We start from the raw sequence: 25,957 nt of genomic DNA on the forward strand, positions 1-25,957 counted from the left end.
TATGTTTTGTAGCTGGGATGAACTTTATTTCGTACGCGTAGCTACTGCGATTTGGACACGAAGCGGTTAAAGATGGCGGCAAATCAGGCACCCAGAGAGGGGGGGGGGGCGTCTTCTCGCCTCCATAACTAAAATGCCAAATAGGAGTGGCTTAAGCGACATACACAGTCGTGTAACTGACAGTTTGAGGTAGCCTATCGTGTAAATTTCGCTTTGTTGCTGATAGGTTAAGCTTTCGAAACTCTGCCCCAAATTCATGTGACTGATTTTTCGCCCTGTTTCGTTGGTTAAACGCAATGATCACAAGCACCACCATGGTAACTGGGATGTGTAGATTTTAATTCCGTTTGAATTATAACTGTACGTACTGTCTTCATATTTGGCCAGGGCTTTAAAGAGAAGGCGCGCCAAAAAATTTCGGTGCCGTCGTCTCCGCTTTAAAGGTACAACCGTGCTGGAAGAATTTGACCTCGGAAGTTTGCCCAGCGCACTTCAAGTACTGCACCTTCTCACACGTGTAGCCAGCTGCGTTGAGCCGTGGTTATATGATGTCATCTTTTATTTTATTATTTTATTTTGTGAACTTCCCCCAGATGAGTTCCGTTTTTCTGTATGGAGTTGGCTTTGCGACAGCCCTTGGGGTTTGTGAAGGTGCCCCTGGGGTCACAGGCGGCTCGTTTCTCTGGGGAGCCCTCAGACGCGCTGTGGCCGCCAGTCGGGTGAGACGCCAGCGGCATTTTTAATTTTATTTTCATTACAGATTCGTGTGGCGACATTATATATATATATTATTTCTGTAGTAGTACAGTTGTGTGCCAGATGAATCGCGGTAATGCACGAAGGTGATGTTTAATGCCTCACACGGTGTTGACCCACATGTTGTGTTTTGCTGAGCAGGAGAGAGAGAGACATTCAGCGTGTGACGCCAACGGGTTTTCTGTTCTAGAGGCTCTGTCATCCGTTGTGTTATAATTGTTTTCTTTCTTATTTAGTATTTCAGGTGTGTCGATTTTATGAACCAAATGTGAACGTACAACACGGGAAAAGGTGCATTGTAGAGTATCGTGGAGAGGACGTATAATGTGCTGAAAGATGGGAAGAGAAAGGGGCGATTTCTGCGCGCATTCTAATCATTGTGATTGATTTGATATTGATCTGATATGTGTGGTCATGTGAATGTACATAGATGGTGGGTATGGTGTTAATAATATATGATATGATATAATTACTTGTATATATCATATATCATTCTTTCTATTTTTATATATGGTAATCCTTCTAGATATTATGATTCTGTTTCCCGAAAGCGTCGTAGCGCTAAGAACATCGTAAACTCGCTCTTAAGCTCGATCGTTAATTGACGAGTGTTTCCCAAAACCCATCGTAACTGAAGTAGCACGTTAAATCCTTCGTCATCTACGTGCTCCCCGACCCGCTCGTTCATCACTAAGTGCTTCTTAAACTGGCCTCCTCCTGCCCACCCTGAGCGCCAGAGATCGCCAGACAGAGCACAGTCACTTCACGGCAGGGGCATCCTCTGGGAATACAGGACACTAAGAGTTTATATGAAGGACTTTGATATTGTGTTGTACTGTGTCAGAGGAAATTCGAAAAAAGAACATTTATTTATACAGTGATGAATTTATGAGTCATCTTGGGTATATTTCATATTCATTTTTATACTTGACTAGATGATATTATTTTCAGTATGAAGTGCAGCAATGCATTATTTAAGTGAAATCATTGGGCCTAACATGTATTTATAATGTAGCGCCACGCAGGGCGCTTTAGTCCTGCGCACGCAAGGCGGGCTGAGAACAGCACCTGGGTTCTACCGGACTGTATAGCGGGACGGAGGCTGGGATACAGTCTCTTCCCTTCAGGTGTGTGTGTGTGTGTGTTAGTGAAGGTGCAGCGCTGTAACCCCTGTCCCTGTGTGTGTACCTTTCCCGATTCGAGTTAATAAATGTGTTGTTCAGCCCCAGTCCTGAGTCCCACGCCTGCTCCATTCCGTACCCAAACCCGCGGTCGATACCGCGTAGTTCAACACCGTTTGATGTTCTGTCGTGATTGTTGACGGTAAAGCTTCGATCTACTTGTTTTTAAATTTGATTATAGGTCCTGTATTTGTTGAGTGACACATGCCAAGCTTAGTAGTTAATGTTTCCATTGAGTTCCAGTACACCCAATAACTCTAAATAACAGTTTTTTCTCATGAAATATTGATTCTTAACTATGGCAGCGCGCCAAAAAATATTGCTTTAAATCAAGGACGTCGTGCGGGACGCATACACTGTCCACGCAGTTAATCTTGGTTTTCAGTCATTTCTTTTCTTTGCTCTTAGAAACAATAAGGTCCCTTTTTGTGCCTATCTATATGCTTTTGCTTAAACTATGATGTCAAGTTTACTTCATATTCCTTTTCACAACTTTATTTCATCCCACTGAAGGACCAAAACCGACACCATATAATGAAAGTATTGTCAATCGATTGTTTACATACGTACATACGTACATCGTAAAGTTGCTTGAAAGTCTCTAAGATTAGTTGTTTTTGGGAAACTCACCCCTGTTCTTTATCCTTCTGCTCTCACTGTGTTTATTACCGCCATCTACTGTCTCCTCTAACTGTGTATTGTCATCATGCATATCTTGTGTATTATTTATTGTTGTTGGTTTTGTCATTCTATTAAGACGCCACCTTTCAAGGCGCTATATAAATTAATGTTTATTATTATTATTTATTTTTTTAAAGTTGTACATTCTGACGCCATGAGATTTTTAGATTTTGAGATTCTCATATTTTTGGCTTCTACAACAAACAGTAACAACGCGCTTGAATGGTTCTGCAAAAGTTTAGCTGTATCTTTAAAGCCATCCTCATCTTTATCAGGTACAAAGAAAAGAAGGTAGGCCGGCTTCTGTTTGGAATGTTTTAGTTAGTTTTAATTTTTTAAACCCCAAGTAAACATATTTTGTGACTTTCTCTGAACTTTTTTGCATTTCAGTTCAGTTGTTTTTAAGCTTATTTTACAGTTGCTAGGTTCTTGAATTGTGCAGTATTTCTTTAGGGTTTTGTGCAAATCATATTCTAACGGTTGGGGGGAAAAAGCACAGGTGCCATCCCACCATTAAACCCTGAAACTTACCTTAGCCGATTCTTCAACTAAACCAGACATGTTAACTAAGTGTTACAGTATGTTCTTCGAATGTGTGTCAGCCAATCAGATTTCAGGACTGGAATTATTGGTTTTGTAATAGGGAATATAGTATGGAATCACGTATCTAAAGAAATGAATAATGATATTAATTTAAGGATCTGAATATCTAAAAATATGTATCTATATAGCAGGTGGTATTACTGTATTCCACTTTCTTTGTAAATACGGAATAACAGATTCACAACGCGAAGCTGTGTCACTCTTCTGGGTAAAAAAAAAAACGTTTTGAACACCCTGTTTTTAATAAGCTGCTGAGTAAAGAACAGGAATGTTCCTGCTGTCAGTCTTTACCGAAGATATCCCTAATAGTATTAATAATGAATGACCTTGGACAAGCTGTAAACTCAAAGTTTTACCCTGGTCCACATTCTTTGTAATCGTCTTTGTAAACAAAAAAACTTTATTTTGTGTGACGATATAAAGTTTTCACGAAACCTCCTCGAGTTGTGAGAACACGTGCTTTGTGTATACAGCACATTGTGAATGTTTTTACAGCCTTCATTTTGTCGTTTTTATGTCATTTTTTGACCACGCACGAATATTCTTATGTCCATATCTTCGCAGGGGAATCAGTGCGAATTGTAATACTAATTAAATGACCGCGGGCACTTTCCACCCCCTCTACATTCTCCGAGTAGAATAGGCTAACCTTCTAATGAAAGACAGTCCACCCTCCCCCACGGAAAGGAAAAGTGCCCGCAGGCAGGCAGTATGGTCAGTAACAGTGAACAGTTTTAACTGCACTGCATCCCAGAGAATACCGGGGCGCATTTTTTCTACTCCCTGGCGGAAACGGGCTTCCATAAGAATCAGTATAGCTTCTGGGAAATCCATTTTTCCTGCATTAAAGTTGAACTCGTTCAGAGCGCCGTACATTGCAAACTCCAAGTGTTTCATTATGAGCTGAAGACCCTCACAGCTGAAGAAGGATTCACAGCCGAAACAATATTATTAGAGTTCATAAAGCCTGTATTACGTACTATGCCTATGTCTGCAATACACCTTTGCTAGTTAATGCTACAGTACTTCACTTTCTCGGGCGTGATTTTTTTAGGTAAAATCCAGGCTAGCAGGCTTGTTTTGTGATCTTCCTAAGATTGTTGAGCGCGGTGTCAAAATGTTTCCATATGAAAGGCAGTGACGTCACCATCCTGAGGTGTGTGTAGTAGATCTGTGATGTGGTTGAGCGTGAATTGTGGTGAGCCTCTGATTGGGGGAAAAAAAGACCATGTTCAAAAAATCCTAAAAAGAGAATTAAAGTTTTAATCTGTGTGTGGTCTGACGCAGTGGTGGCCTGGCACGGTGAGGTGTGCTTGCAGCTGTTTGACGCAGTGGTGGCTTGGCACGGTGAGGTGCGCTTTCAGCTGTGTGTGGTCTGACGCAGTGGTGGCCTGGCACGGTGAGGTGCGCTGGCAGCTGTGTGGTGTGACGCAGTGGTGGCCTGGCACGGTGAGGTGCGCTGGCAGCTGTGTGACGCAGTGGTGGCCTTGCACGCTCAGGTGTTCTGGCAGGTGTGTGATGCAGTGGTGGTCTTGCACGGTGAGGTGCACTGGCAGCTGTGTGGTGTGACACAGTGGTGGCCTGGCATGGTGAGGTGCGCTGGTAGATGTGTGACGCAGCTGTGGCAGGGTTCAGTGAGGTGCGCTGGCAGCTGTGTGACGCAGTTGTGGCCTGGTACGGTGAGGTGTGCTGGCAGCGGTGTGACGCAGTGGTGGCTTGGCACGGTGAGGTGCGCTTTCAGCTGTGTGACGCAGTGGTGGCCTGGCACAGTGAGGTGCGCTGGCGGCTGTGTGGTGTGACGCAGTGGTGGCCTGGCACGGTGAGGTGCGCTGGCAGCTGTATGGTGTGACTCAGTGCTGGCCTGGCATGGTGAGCTGCGCTGGCAGCTGTGTGGTGTGACGCACTGGTGGCCGGGTACTTTGAGGTGCGCTGGTTGCTGTGTGGTGTGACTCAGTGGTGGCCTGGCATGGTGATGTGCGCTGGCAGCTGTGTGGTGTGACGCAGTGGTGGCCTGGCATGGTGAGGTGCGCTGGCAGCTGTGTGTTGTGACGCCGTGGTGGCTTGGCACGGTGAGGTGCGCTTTCAGCTGTGTGTGGTCTGACGCAGTGGTGGCCTGGTACGGTGAGGTGCGCTGGCAGCTGTGTGGTGTGACGCAGTGGTGGCCTGGCACGGTGAGGTGCGCTGGCAGCTGTGTGGTGTGACACAGTGGTGGCCTGGCACGGTGAGGTGCGCTGGTGGCTGTGTGGTGTGACGCAGTGGCGGCCTGACACGCTGAGGTGCACTGGTAGCTGTGTGGTGTGACGCAGTGGTGTCCTGGCACGGTGAGTTGTGCTTTCAGCTGTGTGATGCAGTGGCTGCTGGGCACAGTGAGGTGCACTGGCACCTGTGTGGTTTGACGTAGTGGTGGCCTGGCACTGTGAGGTCTGCTGGCAGCTGTGTGACGCAGTTGTGGCCGGGCTCGGTGAGGTGTGCTGGCATCTGTGTGACACAGTTGTGGTCTGGTACGGTGAGGTGTGCTGGCAGCTGTGTGATGCAGTGGTGGCCTGGCACAGTGAGGTGCGCTGGCGGCTGTGTGGTGTGACTCAGTGGTGGCCTGGCACGGTGAGGTGCACTGGCGGCTGTGTGGTTTGACGTAGTGGTGGCCTGGCACGGTGAGGTGCGCTGGTGGCTGTGTGGTGTGACTCAGTGGCGGCCTGGCACGCTGAGGTGCACTGGCAGCTGTGTGGTGTGACACAGTGGTGTCCTGGCACGGTGAGTTGTGCTTTCAGCTGTGTGATGCAGTGGCTGCTAGGCACAGTGAGGTGCACTGGCACCTGTGTGGTTTGACGCAGTGGTGGCCTGGCACTGTGAGGTGCGCTGGCAGCTGTGTGACGCAGTGGTGTGCTGGCAGTTGTATGATGAAGTGGTGGCCTGGCACTGTGAGGTGTGCTGGCAGCTGTGTGACGCAGTTGAGGCCTGGTACGGTGAGGTGTGCTGGCAGCTGTGTGACGCAGTGGTGGCTGGGTACGGTGAGGTGCGCTTTCAGCTGTGTGACGCAGTGGTGGCCTGGCACAGTGAGGTGCGCTGGTGGCTGTGTGGTGTGACGCAGTGGTGGCCTGGCACGGTGAGGTGCGCTGGCAGCTGTATGGTGTGACTCAGTGCTGGCCTGGCATGGTGAGCTGCGCTGGCAGCTGTGTGGTGTGACGCACTGGTGGCCGGGTACTTTGAGGTGCGCTGGCAGCTGTGTGGTGTGACGCAGTGGTGGCCTGGCATGGTGAGGTGCGCTGGCAGCTGTGTGACGCAGTGGTGGCCTGGCACGGTGAGGTGCACTCGCAGCTGTGTGGTGTGACGCAGTGGTGTTCATCAGGCACAAGTTCATCAGTGAAAAGACCACTGGCATTTTTCCTTCCCCCTACATTCTCAGAGCAGAATCGAATTTAATATTAGCATAATTTATTACAGTGCTAAGTTTAATATTTTTTATTTACTAATAGTTTATGCTAACACCTAACTTTTTTAACGTGAGAAGTACTAATGTAAGTACCTACTGTACTGTACTTAAGTACTACCATAAGAAGTACTGCTGTATGCAACAAAAAAGGAGGAGTGGTGAAACAGCCCTACTCATACAGTATCAGTATCAACAGACATTTTATCAGTATCAGTTCTTGCTTTGTGCTGGGTTTAGGAGTTTTCCAAACATAGACTTTCAGCTAATGCCATACCATCCTTATTGGATTTAAATCTGGAGATTCGGCTGGAGTTTTCACCCAGTTCACTCGTTCTGCTATAAGCCTCGCCCTTGCTGCTGTGTGTTTCGGATCGTTGTCTTGAAAGAGACTGTGCCTTGATCCAATGTGCTCCCTGATATATGGGGCGGCATGCTGTGTGACCCCGACTTCCTCGAAGAATTCCCGATCCATAATTCCTTCGAAATAAAATTGTTTTTCAAGCAATGTAATGCAAGGTGCTTTCTAACGTTGGGCAATGTGTTTTTTCTCGAAAGTTTGTTTCGAGAGAGTAGATAAGTAATTCAAGTGTTTATGATATGTCACTGTTGTGAATGTCTGTGGAGTGTATCTTATTAGCCTGTCCTGACTGGTGGAGCTCATCCAGCTGTGTCTGGATATCTTGGTCAAATATTCGGGTAGTATGTTTTGTCTGTTTAGGGTTCTGTAGCATTCCACACGGCTGGGCAGCTTGTTCCCCCCTCCCTCCCCTCTCTGTGTACAGTAGAGCCTCCTGTCCTGGCTGGTAGAGCTCATCCAGCTGTGTCTGGCTAATATTAAAGCCAGTACTTTAATATTGTTTTCTGTATGTTTATCAATAGTGGATATTGCCCTAATTCGGTCCTGCACCCGTTGTTAGGTGTTTTTTAGGTGTTGTTAGGGCTTCTACCAAATATGAACACATGGCTTTAAAATGTATGCAATTGTAATATTTCCTTTTTTCCCATTGAAAGTATAACATATGTGGTGTGAGAAAGAGGTCCTCATTTAATTGCATGAAACTCTGGCACTGGCGCAACAAACTGAACAAAGTTCAAGGGGGTATACGCTTTCTGTAGACACTTTATTTCCTCTTTTTCCATAGTCTAAGAAATGATTTGGGAAACCTGTGGGACACTGGAGGTCATTATACATGAGCCTCTTTCTGCACCTTTTAAGCCATTGAAACCTAGTTGCCTTGTTACAAGGTCTAATATTACAGTAGGTGTGGTTTCCGTCTCCTAATTTCTGAGAATGATCAAATTGGGGAATAAGTTGTAGGGAATACCACTCTTGCACTTCTAAGAAAAGACTATCTCAAATGAAACTCGCTATAGAAAGACATCTTGTTGAAAAATTCTTTATTTTTTGTCATTTCTAAAGAAAAAACATTCATCAAGTCCTTCACAAATGTTTTGTTTGTGACTTTCTCTGTTCTTCCCTTTCACACTCAACTGAACTATGTGTTATGTCTTGTAAAGGTAATCAAACATTTCACTTAGGTGTGTGGGTTAACACAAACCCATATTGTATGAAACATTCAGTTTTTCATTCACGTTTTTTCTAACAATTGCATCCATGCTAGGACTACAGTAAACAACACTTTTTACTAAAGTAAATGAAATTGTTCATTAAACAAGACACATTGTTTTAAATGTATGCAATACGACGACACTAAAAACAACACTGAAACTTTTCATTGAAATACTGGACGAGATTGTGCATATTCAATGGATTTCTCCTGGTGCTTTTTTTCATCAGTCTTTTCATATTCTTGTTCTCTACTCAGGTGTCTCCTGTTCCTTTGGTGATGTCTGCTGTACACACATGGTATCATACACTTGAGCAAAGTGTGATACCACCGTTTGTTCTTCTCCTAAAATAAAGATGAACATTGACAAAAGTCAGAAGCACTCTTTTCTTTGACAGACGAACAAAACAATGCAAGAATAACCATACTCTCTGTTCCTTACTCATTTCTACCTACCTGTTTGACCACTTTGTCTGCTTCAGTCAGGACAGGGTGCTGGGGTTGACTCTGAGCAATCTGAGAAGAGCTCTCTGTGATCTTCTCCCCTACAGTGGCTACATTGTACTCTGTTTGAAATCTAGGTATCGCCTCCGGTAAGTTCCTCGGTCCTTTTTGGGACTGGAAAGGGTAGAATCATTTTGTGACTACATTTCCTTGTCATGCACTGATATGTTCTGGTTTGTGTTCGATTACTGCAGGCGTTCAAGTACTTTCTTTTTGTTCTAGACTGGCAGTGTTTGAGATGGTAGGAACTTGTCATATTCTCAACTTATTTTCTCTATGAGACTCTGAATGCTCTGTAAACATACTATTTTAGCAATTCTTAGAAATCTGAAAGCAGTGTTACCTGTATCATTTTTTGTCTTGGTAGTAGTATTGCAGCTCCAACATCAGCACTTAAATAATGGTTTGTGATGTTACTTGTCCTTGGAGTTAGTATACTCCTGAGAAGTCAAGAGAAATCTTACGTAAGCATTAATTATGTTTCACTTTTGAAAGCAAAGTACGTGTCAAGTACTTTGAAGGCATTTGTTGATACTTTTAAGCACTTTCGTTGATTATTATTATCCTTCAATTAGTTATTACAAGTCCAACATTCCCTACATGATCTCACTCCATATTCAGTGTAGCTCCACTCTACGAAGATGAATTTGCTAATTAATCAGTCAGGGACACAGCTTATACTTCAGTAGTCTTAGATCATTTAATGATGATTATTGTACTTTATAACTAGCAAAATCCCCATATCCTGTTCATTGCCCCATTTCCGGTCATGTGGATTGACTTATGCCTGAAGTGGTTAATTCTCACCTTGACATCTCGTAGAAAAACTGAATCTCTACCAAGGGTGAATGTGTCCTTCCTCTTAATGCCTAAAAGAAAAGGTTAAAATTCATTGAAGCAAAATGCCACAACCCAAAATGTTGGGGAGGTCGTTTCTACAGTTATTTCATAAGACAGTGCTTGGAGTGAAACTACATGACCATGGTGAAGAAGTAAAAACACTTTACCTTGTTCCTCCTGACTGATGTCCTTATGCGTGTTTTGCACAGTTGAGCGTTTTGTGTCTTGTCGTCTGTGTAGGCAACAGCCCTCTTCCCTGGGATAGAACTAGATGATATTTAGACACGTTAATTTGACTTCTCCATTGCTCACATTGATGTGGATATGATTATAATGCTCTGTTTTGTGGGCTTCCCAAGAAAACAATAAATCCCTTACTACTTGTTCGAAATGCAGTAGCACAGATCCTAACAAATACAAGAAAGAGAATATCATTCCTGTTTTGAAAAAACTTCACTGGTCACCTGTATTATCTAGGATAAATTTGAAAGTTCTTTTACTTGTTTTTAAAGCTTTAAGCGACCTAGCACGTCTGTACCTTACTGAATGTCTGTCTTCATATGTTCCTATACGTGACCTGAGATCTGCACATACTGGCCTACTGCAAATACCACATGTGAAATGCAGAAAGAGTGGAGAGGCTGCTTTTTGTTTTTATGCTTCTAAATTATGAAACTCACTTCCACTTTTTATTAGGCAGTCAAGCTCGGTACATTGTTTTAAAAAACATTTGAAAATGTTGCTTTTAGTTAAAGTGGTTCTTTGTTCTTTCTATTTCTGTTTCTTTTTTTAGTTCTCTTTAATTGTTCTTATTTTATTATGACTTTCCTAATTTTTATTTATTTAATTGACATGTATGTTACTTTACTGTATTGCTGTATTTTCCTTTACAACTGAAAGTATATCTCTCAATTTTAATATTTTATTTTTACGCTTGGTTTTTAAAGCACCAAAGCACTATTTGTATGAAAGGTGCTCTATAGATAAAGTTTATTATTATTATTATTTTTAATATTATTATTATACTTTGTTACATTTTTGGTTAGGACAAAGATTCTAGTAGAGGTGGCCTCTTTTACCCCGTTCCAAAAAATTGGAAAACTACCTTCAGAATACACTGACAATGACCATCTACTGTCTCCTCTAACTGTGTATTGTCATCATGCATATCTTGTGTATTATTTATTGTAGTTGGTTTTGTCATTCTGTAAAGAAGCCACCTTTCAAGGCACTATATAAAATAATGTTTGTTATTATTATTTACATTTTTCATCGTAAAATCTTGCGAAGAGTCCTAAGAGAATATCAAAGAACACGTTGCTCTTACCTTTCCATTCCAAGAAATACCCTCAGCTCGGATTGCAGAGATTGACCTCTCTGTCTCAAATTCTGAGAAACATAGACTCGATTGAAAAATGACCATTCCCTAAGATTCACATAACATCACCAGTCAACATTTGCCACTTGACATCAATAGAAACCATAGAGTACATGACATTTCCAATCAGTTTTCTTTCAAGGTACAATACCAATCGCCTTGCCAGAAGAGTTATACTGCGGTAGATAAATATTACAAATGTCAGATGCACGCAGAGTTGTTTGGATTACTATGAAAAGATTGGTAAATATATTTATGTTCATTATATTTCTTGGAGTGACAGAGCTAAAGAGAAAAAAATACTTACCTTTATCTCTGCAGACAGGATCGCAAGGGATTCCCTTATACTGGGTTCCTATATAACAAATAATACATTATTCAAAAAACATGATATTTCTCTGTCCATTGGCAGCATGATTGTTTATCATTACAGTTTTAGTTAGCTTTAATTTTGTAAACCCCAAGTAAACATAGTTTGTGCCTTTCTCTGAACTTTTTGGCAGTTCAATTCAGTTGTTTGTAAGCTTATTTTACAGTAGCTAGGTTGATGAAGTTCCTGAACTGTACAGTATTTCTTTTGGGTTTGGTGCGAATCATATTCTAGCGGTTGGGGGAAAAAAGCACAGGTGCCATCCCACCATTAAACCCTGAAACTTACCTTAGCCGATTCTTCAACTAAACCAGACATGTTAACTAAGTGTTAGAGTATGTTTCAAAGTGTGTATTTTAGCAAACACAACTGAAGTTCTGTTGTCTCCTTGGAGACACCTGGAACTGGTGTGATGCTGGTTCTATGACATCATTCGTTCTAAATGTTAATGCAGGTATTGGCACAACATAGTAAATTGATGTAAAGTTATGGATCCATTTATGATTTTCACTCAGTTTGAAAGAGTTCCTGTCGTGTGGTTAAACTTTGTGTTACGGAGGGTTAACTGGGGTTCTGGCTACTAGTTAAGCTTGGTCATTCAGTCATCTGGTTCATGAAATAGGAAGCTAAGAGATCTGTGTTTTAGTTTTACTGTTTGTTTTTGTTCCATAGAATAAGAAATGTTTCATTAATATTAGTAATAGAGTAGCTGTTTCTCTAAACAGTGTGTGTCAGTTTACACTGCAGGTGTGCCAGGTAGAGACCATTTAAGAACCCAAAAATATGCTGTCATTTACTGCCGTGGCTAATTTCTGTTAACCTTGTCTCTCACTCACTTTGATGAGCAAAATGTTCATACATAAAGCATACATTTCTGATTGGTCAGAAGAAGCTTCTTAACATATAAGGTATAAACAAAGTCAGAAAGTTAGGCACTTAGGTCAGCCTTAGGCAGTTAACCAAGACCATAATCCGATAAGAAGCTATTCCCTTTCATGTTGCTAAATCACATGTAGGATACATGAGTTACACCTCCACTTAAGAGACCTTAAAGAGACCTTGGCCAGCCAGGAGTGTAGAAAACCGTAAAACAGTTCTTGAGGACCTAATTGTTAACTCTTAACAGGCAAAGGTTCCTTCAGTCCTATGAGAAATATTTTAGAATTGAACTAAAGTGTGTTTCCGATACAGGAGCATATGTCTGTCAGGGCCTGTTGGAGAGGCCCTGCATGAGAACCCCTGGCTGCAGTTCCACATCCCCCTGAAAGTAAATAGAGCCATAAGCACGGAGCTAAGGACACTGCTCCAGGACATGCTGGCTGTCGATCCTGACCAGCGACCAGAAGCCATCCAGGAGAAGAAGCAAGTCAGGCAAGCCATGGCACGAGAGAAAACATCTTTGTAGTGACTGATAGCAAGATGTCCGTGACCAAGGGCAATTCGTCTGAGTAAAGTCTGATTTCATTTTTATGTCCCGAAAGGCCACTGCCTTTGTGCTGTAGATTTCTGATTTAGACGGGCATTTCTATGGACAACTTTGACTTTTCTGTGGGTCCAATGAAAATAAGTTTTTTAACTTATTCTTTGTTACAGTTTTCGAAAGTTTAAAGACATTCACTGAGTTGACGATAAAGGAAAAGTTTCATCTTTCACCTCTTGGAAGGTAGGCCGGTCAGAGGTACAATATATATCTTCATGTCTTCATCGTCCATGTTTGTAACTACAGGTTTCACAGTGTTGAGCTAAGACACAAAAACACCTACAAATGGCAGTTCCAAATGTATAAACCTGGGCTGAAAAAGTGTGTACAGTATATACTCTGTGTAGGTCTGATAAAAGTATTCGAGTCAAAGCGTCATATGGATACAAATTCTCATGATTTTGTATTGTGTGTTTTTTCTCTGTTCTGCTTTATTGAAAGAAATCAGATGCTCTTCCTGAAACTTACCTTAGCTGATTCTTCAGCTAAACCAGACAGACTTCTGAAATTCTCAAATATGATCAAATCTTGTTGGTTCAGAGGTGGTGGAGCCCATTACCAACAGACTCACAGCTGAAATTGCTGTGAAAAGGGCTTCTACCAAATATTAACATGTGGGTGAAAATGTATACAATTGTAATATTTCCTTTTTTCCCTTTGAAAGTATAACATATGTGGTGTGAGAAAGAGGTCCTCATTTAATTGCATGAAACTCTGGCACTGGCGCAACAAACTGAACAAAGTTCAAGGGGGTATACGCTTTCTGTAGACACTTTATTTCCTCTTTTTCCATACTCTAAGAAATGATTTGGGAAACCTGTGGGACACTGGAGTTCATTATACATGAGCCTCTTTCTGCACCTTTTAAGCCATTGAAACCTAGTTGCCTTGTTACAAGGTCTAATATTACAGTAGGTGTGGTTTCCGTCTCCTAATTTCTGAGAATGATCAAATTGGGGAATAAGTTGTAGGGAATACCACTCTTGCACTTCTAAGAAAAGACTATCTCAAATGAAACTCGCTATAGAAAGACATCTTGTTGAAAAATTCTTTATTTTTTGTCATTTCTAAAGAAAAAACATTCATCAAGTCCTTCACAAATGTTTTGTTTGTGACTTTCTCTGTTGTTCCCTTTCACACTCAACTGAACTATGTGTTATGTCTTGTAAACGTAATCAAACATTTCACTTAGGTGTGTGGGTTAACACAAACCCATATTGTATGAAACATTCAGTTTTTCACTAAAAACAACACTGAAACTTTTCATTGAAATACTGGACGAGGTTGTGCATATTCAATGGATTTCTCCTGGTGCTTTTTTTCATCAGTCTTTTCATGTTCTTTTTCTCTACTCAGGTGTCTCCTGTTCCTTTGGTGATGTCTGCTGTACACACATGGTATCATACACTTGAGCAAAGTGTGATACCACCATTTGTTCTTCTCCTAAAATAACGATGAACATTGACAAAAGTCAGAAGCACTCTTTTCTTTGACAGACGAACAAAACAATGCAAGAATAACCATACTCTCTGTTCCTTACTCATTTCTACCTACCTGTTTGACCACTTTGTCTGCTTCAGTCAGGACAGGGTGCTGGGGCTGACTCTGAGCAATCTGAGAAGAGCTCTCTGTGATCTTCTCCCCTACAGTGGCTACATTGTACTCTGTTTGAAATCCAGGTATCGCCTCCGGTAAGTTCCTCGGTCCTTTTTGGGACTTGAAAGGGCAGAATCATTTTGTGACTACATTTCCTTGTCATGCACTGATATGTTCTGGTTTGTGTTCGATTACTGCAGGCGTTCAAGTACTTTCTTTTTGTTCTAGATTGGCAGTGTTTGAGATGGTAGGAACTTGTCATAATCTCAACTCTGAATGCTCTGTAAACATACTATTTTAGCAATTCTTAGAAATCTGAAAGCAGTGTTACCTGTATCATTTTTTGTCTTGGTAGTAGTATTGCAGCTCCAACATCAGCACTTAAATAATGGTTTGTGATGTTACTTGTCCTTGGAGTTAGTATACTCCTGAGAAGTCAAGAGAAATCTTACGTAAGCATTAATTATGTTTCACTTTTGAAAGCAAAGTACGTGTCAAGTACTTTGAAGGCATTTGTTGATACTTTTAAGCACTTTCGTTGATTATTATTATCCTTCAATTAGTTATTACAAGTCCAACATTCTCTACATGATCTCACTCCATATTCAGAATGTGGGAATACAATTGTTTTAAGGAAATGCCACTGAATAGATAGTAGCTGCACTCTACAAAGATGAATTTGCTAATTAATCAGTCAGGGACACAGCTTATACTTCAGTAGTCTTAGATCATGTAATGATGATTATTGTACTTTATAACTAGCAAAATCCCCATATCCTGTTCATTGCCCCTTTTTCAGTTATGTGGATTGACTTATCCCTGAAGTGGTTAATTCTCACCTTGACATCTCATAGAACAACTGAATCTCTACCAAGGGTGAATGTGTCCTTCCTCTTGATGTCTAAAAGAAAAGGTTAAAATTCATTGAAGCAAAATGCAACAACCCAAAACGTTGGGGAGGTCGTTTCCACAGTTATTTCATATGACAGTGCTTGGAGTGAAACTACATGACCATGGTGAAGAAGAAAAAACACTTTACCTTGTTCCTCCTGACTGATGTCCTTATGCGTGTTTTGCACAGTTGAGCGTTTTGTGTCTTGTCGTCTGTGTAGGCAACAGCCCTCTTCCCTGGGATAGAACTAGATGATATTTAGACACGTTAATTTGACTTCTCCATTGCTCACATTGATGTGGATATGATTATAATGCTCTGTTTTGTGGGCTTCCCAAGAAAACAATAAATCCCTTACTACTTGTTCGAAATGCAGTAGCACAGATCCTAACAAATACAAGAAAGAGAATATCATTCCTGTTTTGAAAAAACTTCACTGGTCACCTGTATTATCTAGGATAAATTTGAAAGTTCTTTTACTTGTTTTTAAAGCTTTAAGCGACCTAGCACGTCTGTACCTTACTGAATGTCTGTCTTCATATGTTCCTATACGTGACCTGAGATCTGCACATACTGGCCTACTGCAAATACCACATGTGAAATGCAGAAAGAGTGGAGAGGCTGCTTTTTGTTTTTATGCTTCTAAATTATGAAACTCACTTCCACTTTTTATTAGGCAGTCAAGCTCGGTACATTGTTTTAAAAAACATTTGAAAATGTTGCTTTTAGTTAAAGTGGTTCTTTGTTCTTTCTATTTCTGTTTCTTTTTTTAGTTCTCTTTAATTGTTCTTATTTTATTACGACTTTCCTAATTTTTATTTATTTAATTGACATGTATGTTACTTTACTGTATTGCTGTATTTTCCTTTACAACTGAAAGTATATCTCTCAATTTTAATATTTTATTTTTACGCTTGGTTTTTAAAGCACCAAAGCACTATTTGTATGAAAGGTGCTCTATAGATAAAGTTTATTATTATTATTTTTAATATTATTATTATACTTTGTTACATTTTTGGTTAGGACAAAGATTCTAGTAGAGGTGGCCTCTTTTACCCCGTTCCAAAAAATTGGAAAACTACCTTCAGAATACACTGACAATGACCATCTACTGTCTCCTTTAACTGTGTATTGTCATCATGCATATCTTGTATATTATTTATTGTAGTTGGTTTTGTCATTCTGTAAAGAAGCCACCTTTCAAGGCACTATATAAAATAATGTTTGTTATTATTAGTTACATTTTTCATCGTAAAATCTGGCGAAGAGTCTTAAGAGAATATCAAAGAACACGTTGCTCTTACCTTTCCATTCCAAGAAATGCCCTCAGCTCGGATTGCAGAGATTGACCTCTCTGTCTCAAATTCTGAGAAACATAGACTCGATTGAAAAATGACCATTTCCTAAGATTCACATAACATCACCAGTCAACATTTGCCACTTGACATCAATAGAAACCATAGAGTACATGACATTTCCAATCAGTTTTCTTTCAAGGTACAATACCAATCGCCTTACCAGAAGAGTTATACTGCGGTAGATAAATATTACAAATGTCAGATACACGCAGAGTTGTTTGGATTACTATGAAAAGATTGGCAAATATATTTATGTTCATTATATTTCTTGGAGTGACAGAGCTAAAGAGAAAAAAATACTTACCTTTATCTCTGCAGACAGGATCGCAAGGGATTCCCTTATACTGGGTTCCTATGTAACAAATAATACATTATTCAAAAAACATGATATTTCTCTGTCCATTGGCAGCATGATTGTTTATCATTACAGTTTTAGTTAGCTTTAATTTTGTAAACCCCAAGTAAACATAGTTTGTGCCTTTCTCTGAACTTTTTGGCATTTCAATTCAGTTGTTTGTAAGCTTATTTTACAGTTGCTAGGTTGATGAAGTTCCTGAACTGTGCAGTATTTCTTTTGGGTTTGGTGCGAATCATATTCTAGCGGTTGGGGGAAAAAAGCACAGGTGCCATCCCACCATTAAACCCTGAAACTTACCTTAGCCGATTCTTCAACTAAACCAGACATGTTAACTAAGTGTTACAGTATGTTTCAAAGTGTGTATTTTAGCAAACACAACTGAAGTTCTGTTGTCTCCTTGGAGACACCTGGAACTGGTGTGATGCTGGTTCTATGACATCATTCGTTCTAAATGTAAATGCAGGTATTGGCACAACATAGTAAATTGATGTAAAGCTATGGATCCTTTTATGATTTTCACTCAGTTTGAAAGAGTTCCTGTCGTGTGGTTAAACTTTGTGTTACGGAGGGTTAACTGGGGTTCTGGCTACTAGTTAGGCTTGGTCATTCAGTCATCTGGTTCATGAAATAGGAAGCTAAGAGATCTGTGTTTTAGTTTTACTGTTTGTTTTTGTTCCATAGAATAAGAAATGTTTCATTAATATTAGTAATAGAGTAGCTGTTTCTCTAAACAGTGTGTGTCAGTTTGCACTGCAGGTGTGCCAGGTAGAGACCATTTAAGAACCCAAAAATATGCTGTCATTTACTGCCGTGGCTAATTTCTGTTAACCTTGTCTCTCACTCACTTTGATGAGCAAAATGTTCATACATAAAGCATACATTTCTGATTGGTCAGAAGAAGCTTCTTAACATATAAGGTATAAAGAAAGTCAGAAAGTTAGGCACTTAGGTCAGCCTTAGGCAGTTAACCAAGACCATAATCCGATAAGAAGCTATTCCCTTTCATGTTGCTAAATCACATGTAGGATACATGAGTTACACCTCCACTTAAGAGACCTTAAAGAGACCTTGGCCAGCCAGGAGTGTAGAAAACCGTAAAACAGTTCTTGAGGACCTAATTGTTAACTCTTAACAGGCAAAGGTTCCTTCAGTCCTATGAGAAATATTTTAGAATTGAACTAAAGCGTGTTTCCGATACAGGAGCATATGTCTGTCAGGGCCTGTTGGAGAGGCCCTGCATGAGAACCCCTGGCTGCAGTTCCACATCCCCCTGAAAGTAAATAGAGCCATAAGCACGGAGCTAAGGACACTGCTCCAGGACATGCTGGCTGTCGATCCTGACCAGCGACCAGAAGCCATCCAGCTGAAGAAGCAAGTCAGGCAAGCCATGGCACGAGAGAAAACATCTTTGTAGTGACTGATAGCAAGATGTCCGTGACCAAGGGCAATTCGTCTGAGTAAAGTCTGATTTCATTTTTATGTCCCGAAAGGCCACTGCCTTTGTGCTGTAGATTTCTGATTTAGACGGGCATTTCTATGGATAACTTTGACTTTTCTGTGGGTCCAATGAAAATAAGTTTTTTAACTTATTCTTTGTTACAGTTTTCGAAAGTTTAAAGACATTCACTGAGTTGACGATAAAGGAAAAGTTTCATCTTTCACCTCTTCGAAGGTAGGCCGGTCAGAGGTACAATATATGTCTTCATGTCTTCATCCTCCATGTTTGTAACTACAGGTTTCACAGTGTTGAGCTAAGACACAAAAACACCTACAAATGGCAGTTCCAAATGTATCAAATGTATAAACCTGGGCTGAAAAAGTGTGTACAGTATATACTCTGTGTAGGTCTGATAAAAGTATTCGAGTCAAAGTGTCATATGGATACAAATTCTCATGATTTTGTATTGTGTGTTTTTTCTCTGTTCTGCTTTATTGAAAGAAATCAGATGCACTTCCTGAAACTTACCTTAGCTGATTCTTCAGCTAAACCAGACAGACTTCTCAAATTCTCAAATATTATCAAATCTTGTTGGTGCAGAGGTGGTGGAGGCCATTACCATTAGACTCACAGATGAAATTGCTGTGAAAAGGGCTTCTACCAAATATTAACATGTGGGTGAAAATGTATACAATTCTAATATTTCCTTTTTTCCCATTGAAAGTATAACATATGTGGTGTGAGAAAGAGGTCCTCATTTAATTGCATGAAACTCTGGCACTGGCGCAACAAACTGAACAAAGTTCAAGGGGGTATACGCTTTCTGTAGACACTTTATTTCCTCTTTTTCCATACTCTAAGAAATGATTTGGGAAACCTGTGGGACACTGGAGGTCATTATAAATGAGCCTCTTTCTGCACCTTTTAAGCCACTGAAACCTAGTTGCCTTGTTACAAGGTCTAATATTACAGTAGGTGTGGTTTCCGTCTCCTAATTTCTGAGAATGATCAAATTGGGGAATAAGTTGTAGGGAATACCACTCTTGCACTTCTAAGAAAAGACTATCTCAAATGAAACTCGCTATAGAAAGACATCTTGTTGAAAAATTCTTTATTTTTTGTCATTTCTAAAGAAAAAACATTCAACAAGTCCTTCACAAATGTTTTGTTTGTGACTTTCTCTGTTGTTCCCTTTCACACTCAACTGAACTATGTGTTATATCTTGTAAACGTAATCAAACATTTCACTTAGGTGTGTGGGTTAACAGAAACCCATATTGTATGAAACATTCAGTTTTTCATTCACGTTTTTTCTAACAATTGCATCCATGCTAGGACTACAGTAAACAACACTTTTTACTAAAGTAAATGAAATTGTTCATTAAACAAGACACATTGTTTTAAATGTATGCAATGTATTTCTCATAGGACTGAAGGAACCTTTGCCTGTTAAGAGTTAACAATTAGGTCCTCAAGAACTGTTTTACGGTTTTCTACACTCCTGGCTGGCCAAGGTCTCTTTAAGGTCTCTTAAGTGGAGGTGTAACTCATGTATCCTACATGTGATTTAGCAACATGAAAGGGAATAGCTTCTTATCGGATTATGGTCTTGGTTAACTGCCTAAGGCTGACCTAAGTGCCTAACTTTCTGACTTTCTTTATACCTTATATGTTAAGAAGCTTCTTCTGACCAATCAGAAATGTATGCTTTATGTATGAACATTTTGCTCATCAAAGTGAGTGAGAGACAAGGTTAACAGAAATTAGCCACGGCAGTAAATGACAGCATATTTATTGGTTCTTAAATGGTCTCTACCTGGCACACCTGCAGTGCAAACTGACACACACTGTTTAGAGAAACAGCTACTCTATTACTAATATTAATGAAACATTTCTTATTCTCTTGAACAAAAACAAACAGTAAAACTAAAACACAGATCTCTTAGCTTCCTATTTCATGAACCAGATGACTGAATGACCAAGCCTAACTAGTAGCCAGAACCCCAGTTAACCCTCCGTAACACAAGTTTAACCACACGACAGGAACTCTTTCAAACTGAGTGAAAATCATAAATGGATCCATAACTTTACATCAATTTACTATGTTGTGCCAATGCCTGCATTTACATTTAGAACGAATGATGTCATAGAACCAGCATCACACCAGTTCCAGGTGTCTCCAAGGAGACAACAGAACTTCAGTTGTGTTTGCTAAAATACACACTTTGACACATACTGTAACACTTAGTTAACATGTCTGGTTTAGTTGAAGAATCGGCTAAGGTAAGTTTCAGGGTTTAATGGTGGGATGGCACCTGTGCTTTTTTCCCCCAACCGCTAGAATATGATTCGCACCAAACCCAAAAGAAATACTGCACAGTTCAGGAACTTCATCAACCTAGCAACTGTAAAATAAGCTTACAAACAACTGAATTGAAATGCCAAAAAGTTCAGAGAAAGGCACAAACTATGTTTACTTGGGGTTTACAAAATTAAAGCTAACTAAAACTGTAATGATAAACAATCATGCTGCCAATGGACAGAGAAATATCATGTTTTTTGAATAATGTATTATTTGTTACATAGGAACCCAGTATAAGGGAATCCCTTGCGATCCTGTCTGCAGAGATAAAGGTAAGTATTGTTTTCTCTTTAGCTCTGTCACTCCAAGAAATATAATGAACATAAATATATTTGCCAATCTTTTCATAGTAATCCAAACAACTCTGCGTGTATCTGACATTTGTAATATTTATCTACCGCAGTATAACTCTTCTGGCAAGGCGATTGGTATTGTACCTTGAAAGAAAACTGATTGGAAATGTCATGTACTCTATGGTTTCTATTGATGTCAAGTGGCAAATGTTGACTGGTGATGTTATGTGAATCTTAGGAAATGGTCATTTTTCAATTGAGTCTATGTTTCTCAGAATTTGAGACAGAGAGGTCAATCTCTGCAATCCGAGCTGAGGGCATTTCTTGGAATGGAAAGGTAAGAGCAACGTGTTCTTTGATATTCTCTTAAGACTTTTCGCCAGATTTTACGATGAAAAATGTAAATAATAATAACAAACATTATTTTATATAGTGCCTTGAAAGGTGGCTTCTTTACAGAATGACAAAACCAACTACAATAAATAATACACAAGATATGCATGATGACAATACACAGTTAGAGGAGACAGTAGATGGTCATTGTCAGTGTATTCTGAAGGTAGTTTTCCAATTTTTTGGAACGGGGTAAAAGAGGCCACCTCTACTAGAATCTTTGTCCTAACCAAAAATGTAACAAAGTATAATAATAATATTAAAAATAATAATAATAAACTTTATTTATAGAGCACCTTTCATACAAATAATGCTTTGGTGCTTTATAAACCAAGCGTAAAATAAAATATTAAAATTGAGAGATATACTTTCAGTTGTAAAGGAAAATACAGCAATACAGTAAAGCAACATACATGTCAATTAAATAAATAAAAATTAGGAAAGTCGTAATAAAATAAGAACAATTAAAGAGAACTAAAAAAAGAAACAGAAATAGAAAGAACAAAGAACCACTTTAACTAAAAGCAACATTTTCAAATGTTTTTTAAAACAATGTACCGAGCTTGACTGCCTAATAAAAAGTGGAAGTGAGTTTCATAATTTGGAAGCATAAAAACAAAAAGCAGCCTCTCCACTCTTTCTGCATTTCACATGTGGTATTTGCAGTAGGCCAGTATGTGCAGATCTCAGGTCACGTATAGGAACATATGAAGACAGACATTCAGTAAGGTACAGACGTGCTAGGTCGCTTAAAGCTTTAAAAACAAGTAAAAAAAACTTTCAAATGTATCCTAGATAATACAGGTGACCAGTGAAGTTTTTTCAAAACAGGAATGATATTCTCTTTCTTGTATTTGTTAGGATCTGTGCTACTGCATTTCGAACAAGTAGTAAGGGATTTATTGTTTTCTTGGGAAGCCCACAAAACAGAGCATTATAATCATATTCACATCAATGTGAGCAATGGAGAAGTCAAATTAACGTGTCTAAATATCATCTAGTTCTATACCAGGGAAGAGGGCTGTTGCCTACACAGACGACAAGACACAAAACGCTCAACTGTGCAAAACACGCATAAGGACATCAGTCAGGAGGAAAAAGGTAAAGTGTTTTTACTTCTTCACCATGGTCATGTAGTTTCACTCCAAGCACTGTCATATGAAATAACTGTGGAAACGACCTCCCCAACATTTTGGGTTGTTGCATTTTGCTTCAATGAATTTTAACCTTTTCTTTTAGACATTAAGAGGAAGGACACATTCACCCTTGGTAGAGATTCAGTTGTTCTATGAGATGTCAAGGTGAGAATTAACCACTTCAGGCATAAGTCAATCCACATGACTGAAAAAGGGGCAATGAACAGGATATGGGGATTTTGCTAGTTATAAAGTACAATAATCATCATTACATGATCTAAGACTACTGAAGTATAAGCTGTGTCCCTGACTGATTAATTAGCAAATTCATCATTGTAGAGTGCAGCTACTATCTATTCAGTGGCATTTCCTTAAAACAACTGTATTCCCACATTCTGAATATGGAGTGAGATCATGTAGAGAATGTTGGACTTGTAATAACTAATTGAAGGATAATAATAATCAACGAAAGTGCATACAAGTATCAACAAATGCCTTCAAAGTACTTGACACGTACTTTGCTTTCAAAAGTGAAACATAATTAATGCTTACGTAAGATTTCTCTTGACTTCTCAGGAGTATACTAACTCCAAGGACAAGTAACATCAAAAACCATTATTTAAGTGCTGATGTTGGAGCTGCAATACTACTACCAAGACAAAAAATGATACAGGTAATACTGCTATCAGAACTCTAAGAATTGCTAAAATAGTATGCTTACAGAGCACAGAGTCTCATAGAGAAAATAAGTTGAGAATATGACAAGTTCCTACCATCTCAAACACTGCCAATCTAGAACAAAAAGAAAATACTTGAACGCCTACAGTAATCGAACACAAACCAGAACATATCAGTGCATGACAATGAAATGTAGTCACAAAATGATTCTACCCTTTCAAGTCCCAAAAAGGACCGAGGAACTTACCGGAGGCGATCCCTGGATTTCAAACACAGCACAATGTAGCCAATGTAGGGGAGAAGATTACAGAGAGCTCTTCTCAGATTGCTCAGAGTCAGCCCCAGCACCCTGTACTGACTGAAGCAGACAAAGTTGTCAAACAGGTAGGTAGAAATGAGTAAGGAACAGAGTATGGTTATTCTTGCATTGTTTTGTTCGTCTGTCAAAGAAAAGAGTGCTTCTGACTTTTGTCAATGTTCATCTTTATTTTAGGAGAAGAACAAACGGTGGTATCACACTTTGCTCAAGTGTATGATACCATGTGTGTACAGCAGACATCACCAAAGGAACAGGAGACACCTGAGTAGAGAACAAGAATATGAAAAGACTGATGAAAAAAAGCACCAGGAGAAATCCATTGAATATGCACAATCTCGTCCAGTATTTCAATGAAAAGTTTCAGTGTTGTTTTTAGTGTCGTCGTATTGCATACATTTAAAACAATGTGTCTTGTTTAATGAACAATTTCATTTACTTTAGTAAAAAGTGTTGTTTACTGTAGTCCTAGCATGGATGCAATTGTTAGAAAAAACGTGAATGAAAAACTGAATGTTTCATACATTATGGGTTTGTGTTAACCCACACACCTAAGTGAAATGTTTGATTACGTTTACAAGACATAACACATAGTTCAGTTGAGTGTGAAAGGGAACGACAGAGAAAGTCACAAACAAAACATTTGTGAAGGACTTGATGAATGTTATTTCTTTAGAAATTACAAAAAATAAAGAATTTTTCAACAAGATGTCTTTCTATAGCGAGTTTCATTTGAGATAGTCTTTTCTTAGAAGTGCAAGAGTGGTATTCCCTACAACTTATTCCCCAATTTGATCATTCTCAGAAATTAGGAGACGGAAACCACACCTACTGTAATATTAGACCTTTTAACAAGGCAACTAGGTTTCAATGGCTTAAAAGGTGCATAAAGAGGCTCATGTATAATGACCTCCAGTGTCCCACAGGTTTCCCAAATCATTTCTTAAAGTATGGAAAAAGAGGAAATAAAGTGTCTACAGAAAGCGTATACCCCCTTGAACTTTGTTCAGTTTGTTGCGCCAGTGCCTGAGTTTTATGCACTTAAATGAGGACCTCTTTCTCACACCACATATGTTATACTTTCAATGGGAAAAAAGGAAATATTAGAATTGTATACATTTTAAAGCCATGTGTTCATATTTGGTAGAAGCCCTAACAACACCTAAAAAACACCTAACAACAGGTGCAGGACCGAATTAGGGCAGTACCCACTATTGATAAACATACAGAAAACAATATTAAAGTACTGGCTTTAATATTAGCCAGACACAGCTGGATGAGCTCTACCAGCCAGGACAGGAGGCTCTACTGTACACAGAGAGGGGAGGGAGGGGGGAACAAGCTGCCCAGCCGTGTGGAATGCTACAGAACCCTAAACAGACAAAACATACTACCTGAATATTTGACCAAGATATCCAGACACAGCTGGATGAGCTCCACCAGTCAGGACAGGCTAATAAGATACACTCCACAGACATTCACAACAGTGACATATCATAAACACTTGAATTTCTTATCTAGTCTCTCGAAACAAAATTTCGAGAAAAAACACATTGCCCAACGTTAGAAAGCACCTTGCATTACATTGCTTGAAAAACAATTTTATTTCGAAGGAATTATGGATCGGGAATTCTTCGAGGAAGTCGTGGTCACACAGCATGCTGCCCCATATATCAGGGAGCACATTGGATCAAGGCACCGTCTCTTTCAAGACAACGATCCGAAACACAAAGCAGCAAGGGCGAGGCTTACAGAATATCGAGTGAACTGGGTGAAAACTCCAGCCGAATCTCCAGATTTAAATCTAATAGAGATGGTATGGCATTCGCTGAAAGACTATGTTTGGAAAACTGCTAAACCCAGCACAAAGCAAGAACTGATACTGATACAATGTCTTTTGATACTGATACTGTATGAGTAGGGCTGTTTCACCACTCCTTTTTTTTTGTTACATGCAGCAGTACTTCTTATGGTAGTACTTAAGTACAGTACAGTAGGTACTTACATTAGTACTTCTCGCGTTAAAAAAGTTAGGTGTTAGCATAAACTATTAGTAATAAATAATATTAAACTTAGCACTGTAATAAATTATGCTAATATTAAATTCGATTCTGCTCTGAGAATGTAGGGGGAAGAAAAACGCCAGTGGTCTTTTCACTGATGAACTTGTGCCTGATGAACACCACTGCGTCACACCACACAGCTGCGAGTGCACCTCACTGTGCCCGGCCACCACTGCATCACACAACTGCCAGCGCACCTCACCGTACCAGGCCACCACTGCGTCACACAGCTGCAAGCACACCTCACCATGCCAGGCCACCACTGCGTCACACCACACAGCTG

At 39.8% G+C, this 25,957-nt stretch overlaps 3 long non-coding RNA genes across 7 annotated transcripts; 1 reads left to right on the top strand and 2 right to left on the bottom strand.

Moving 5' to 3' along the window:
• The first annotated feature begins 266 nt into the window (after positions 1-266).
• LOC148632157 (uncharacterized) lies at positions 267-24,378 on the top strand. 2 transcript variants are annotated; one of them, XR_015934458.1, is made up of 8 exons: positions 267-719; positions 21,020-21,067; positions 21,364-21,425; positions 22,483-22,582; positions 22,721-22,782; positions 23,194-23,290; positions 23,518-23,679; positions 23,789-24,377. It is a non-coding gene; the product is annotated as an uncharacterized LOC148632157 (long non-coding RNA). The 2 variants fall into 2 exon arrangements; XR_015934459.1 differs by lacking the exon at positions 267-719 and adding an exon at positions 20,651-20,716 and having other exon boundaries at positions 23,789-24,378.
• On the bottom strand, positions 7,949-9,832 carry LOC148632158 (uncharacterized). Of its 2 annotated transcripts, XR_015934457.1 has the most exons (5): positions 9,731-9,832; positions 9,531-9,592; positions 9,067-9,163; positions 8,676-8,837; positions 7,968-8,564 (listed from the first exon to the last, which is right to left on the bottom strand). It is a non-coding gene; the product is annotated as an uncharacterized LOC148632158 (long non-coding RNA). The 2 variants fall into 2 exon arrangements; XR_015934456.1 differs by having other exon boundaries at positions 7,949-8,837.
• On the bottom strand, positions 14,150-16,959 carry LOC148632159 (uncharacterized). 3 transcript variants are annotated; one of them, XR_015934472.1, is made up of 7 exons: positions 16,942-16,959; positions 16,584-16,645; positions 15,427-15,526; positions 15,227-15,288; positions 14,719-14,815; positions 14,346-14,507; positions 14,150-14,234 (listed from the first exon to the last, which is right to left on the bottom strand). It is a non-coding gene; the product is annotated as an uncharacterized LOC148632159 (long non-coding RNA). The 3 variants fall into 3 exon arrangements; XR_015934471.1 differs by lacking the exon at positions 16,942-16,959 and having other exon boundaries at positions 14,154-14,234; positions 16,584-16,663; XR_015934473.1 differs by lacking the exons at positions 14,150-14,234; positions 16,942-16,959 and having other exon boundaries at positions 14,345-14,507; positions 16,584-16,676.
• Positions 24,379-25,957: the final 1,579 nt, after the last annotated feature.

Source organism: Lepisosteus platostomus, unplaced genomic scaffold (genome assembly GCF_059453375.1).
Source record: "Lepisosteus platostomus isolate fLepPlt1 unplaced genomic scaffold, fLepPlt1.hap1 Scaffold_65_H1, whole genome shotgun sequence".
In the NCBI taxonomy this organism is placed as follows: Eukaryota; Metazoa; Chordata; class Actinopteri; order Semionotiformes; family Lepisosteidae; genus Lepisosteus; species Lepisosteus platostomus.